Raw genomic sequence first — 3,231 nt, forward strand, 5'->3', positions numbered from 1 at the left:
CCTTTACCCCACGTTTTTGATCTATTCAGGCCATCAATGGATTGAATGATGCCCGTGTGCACGAGGAGGGCCATCTGTTTACTCAGTCTACCAATTCAAATGTTAATCTCATCCAAAAACACCCTCCCAGATACGTTTGGGAGGTTTCACCAAATATCTGGGTACCATATTCCCCAGTCAAGTTGACACAAAATTAACCATCACAGCTGCCTTCCTCTGGGCCTCATGTTATATGAGAACAGTATTGGGTAAGCTCCCACAGTTGGATTTCCCTTATATTTCGCTGAACTCAGTCCCTAAGCAATATATGCATTACTCAAACTTACTGACTTTCAAAATCACTAAGTCAAACTTACTGACTTTCAAAGTCACTTTCAAAAGTGACTTGTGGCAAGTGTGCCATGGTGCTGAGGTCTTTGTTCATTTCGACTGGAATAAAATCGGACTTTGCCACATTCTCCTAAGATAAGGTATGATAGCATTTACTTGAATTTGTTCTGTGGATGTTGGTACATTGTGATTTCAGTTACAGAAAAGCCACAGATGGAACTGATGTTAAAAGCACCTCAAGGACAACCAGGGACTAGAGCAAATGCTAAAAGGAGTTCTTCTGCCCTGTCATCAAGATTCTGAATCACTCAATTTATTGGACAAAAGCATTTAGCTCTGATTCCTCTTACTTTCTCTCTAAATCTCCATCAGAGTAAGAAGAGACTTTGAGAGAATTAAACTGTCTTCTGAATATCTGTTACAGATGTGAAAGATACTTGAGAAAATACATGATTGTGATTTCATCATTTTGGGAAAAGCAGCTTGATATGCTTTGACTTGTTATTACTACAATTCCTTCTGAGATAGCAACTCACGTTACGCTAACATGGGCCAAAAAAAAGTGCTTGTGTTTTTGTCCTTTATAGAGTTTTTTAAAAATTAAAAAGCTAAAAATTAGTTTGTTTTAAATAGTATAGCAGTAGATTTTAGAGGTCTCTTTGAGATTTTAGAGCCTGTTCATCCCTTGATTAGGAATTTCTAGCCAGGACTCAGAGAGGATAAGGGCCCAATTTCTGGTCAGTCGGGGTGCTGGTTGTGAGGCTATTGTCTCAGCTCCAAACATATCTTCATACTCTGCTTTGTCATGAGACTCTGCAAACCACATCTGTCCTTTGCTGGAGAGCTTTTTGTTAGGGTCCACCAGGATTGGACACGAGAGACTGGAACCTGGAGGCGGGAAGAAGGGAGCTCCCCCTTTCTGTTTGCTTTCTGTTTCTAACAATGATGGCACAGCCGTGGTTCTCCAGAAGCCGAGCAGTGGCTTTTCACTCCTGAAGGAATAGTGGGTTCCATGGTGCAGTTTTCCACACTCGTAGAACAGCTTCATCGCTCCACTCGAAGATCACAGCACCATCAGCTGGTGCCCCCTCTTCAGAGGTTTGAATCCGAGCTCTGTGGAGTCCCCACATTTCTGGGGTGCCGGTACCAGGAGAGTGGTGTCCACTCCTGAGAAGTTTCACTCCCAGCTCCTGGTAAAGGTTCCACATTTTAATGATCCCAGACTTGCCTCTGGTTCCCAGCCCTAAGCGTGGTGACTTCCTACTGCGGTTCTCTCTGTGATACCTGAGAGTCCCCTTTTGGCCTCCCACCTCTTGACTATCTGGTTGACAGTTATTTTTTCAATCATCTCCCTTAGAATAATTGCTGTGGTCTTGGTTCAAGATGTAACAGGCACCCATGTTTTCAGCTCCTGGAAAACAGCCATGAGACCCAGGTCCTCTTCTATGCAATCCCAAGCTCAGGTGAAATTTTCCACTAGCTTTCCTCAACACAACATAGGGATCCCTCCCTAGATGATGTGATTCACCCCCATGGGGATAGCTGCAAGATGAGGGGAAACTAATGTTTTACTTACACCCTGGTCATAAAGACCTCTCCTTGCTCCCTCCTTCACTCCCATGCTGCTGTTCCTCAGTCTCCTCAAGACCTCTGTCCATTCAGTCTGTTTTCTCCTACTTAATAGCACCTTCTCAGCTTCCCTTTTCTCTTTATAAAGTCAGTCTGGATCCCATTATCATCATTTCAGTCACCCTGCAGTCCCTTTTACTCTCACATGCTTTTGTTGTCCTGCCACACCCGATGACAGCACCCAAGCCAGAATCATTCCAACCTCTCTCCTCCCGTGCTCTGACATGACAGTAACTGCTCTGGAGAAAATTCACAATCTAAGCGTCTGACGTCAGCAAGATCCTGCCTGCCATAGCTCTCCTGATGCCTCTGCTCTCTCCTGATCCTACCCTGCTGCCTCCTTTTCATCTCACTTGGAGGGTGGCCTCACCTACCCTTCTCATACAACTTGAATATGGAGGCAATCTTAAGGTCTATTTCTACCTCCAAACCTACCAGCATCTTGTCTTACTTGATTTGGAGAAAAAGCTGTTCCTCCTCCTCGTCATAGGCTAAATCTTCCACTGTCCTGCTTTCTTATCTATTATGTTATCTAATTTACTTTCTATTGGCCCCCTCCACTTCCAATGTAATTTAAGTCTTATAAGGGCAGGGAGTTTGCATCTGTTTTGTTTGTGCAGATGTGAGGTGTGGGGAAAGGAAAGCTGATGAAAAAGAAAGCTTGAATGATTCCACGATTTTTGGCCTGAGCACTGGAAGGCCTAGAGTTACCTGTAACTAAGCTGGGGAGGGCCATTCATGGTGAGGTTTGGAAGGGACAGTCAGGAGTTTAGTTCAGGACATGTTAGCACATTAGACATCCACGTGGGGATGTTGTGTAGGCAATGGGATGTGCAACTTTTAGAGAGGTCTAGGATATAGGGATAAATATAGGTGTCATCATTGTAAAGATGGCATTTAAAGCTATGAGACTAGATGGGAACTTTAAGGAGTAGTTGTCAATAATAAAGGGAAGGAGTCTAAGGACTGAGCCCAGGGACACTCCAATGCCAAGAAGCCAGGGAAGAAAAACTACCAAGGAGATTGAAAAGAAGAGCCCTGGACTGCGAAACCAGGTGGAAAACCAGGACAATGTGGCATCCTGACATCTCAGTGAAGAAAGTGTTTCAATGAAGTGTCCCACTTCTTCACATTCCAGAAAGTGTTGCTGGCAAGTGATATTAAATGAGAACAGCGAGTGAACCATTGGATTTGGCATTGCAGGGAGTCATCGCTGACCTTGGCAAGAGTGGGTTTAGTAGAGTGGGGAGGGGATTAAAACATAATTGGAGT

The sequence above is a fragment of the Colobus angolensis genome, unplaced genomic scaffold (assembly GCF_000951035.1).
Source record: "Colobus angolensis palliatus isolate OR3802 unplaced genomic scaffold, Cang.pa_1.0 Scaffold133, whole genome shotgun sequence".
Lineage (NCBI taxonomy): Eukaryota > Metazoa > Chordata > Mammalia > Primates > Cercopithecidae > Colobus > Colobus angolensis.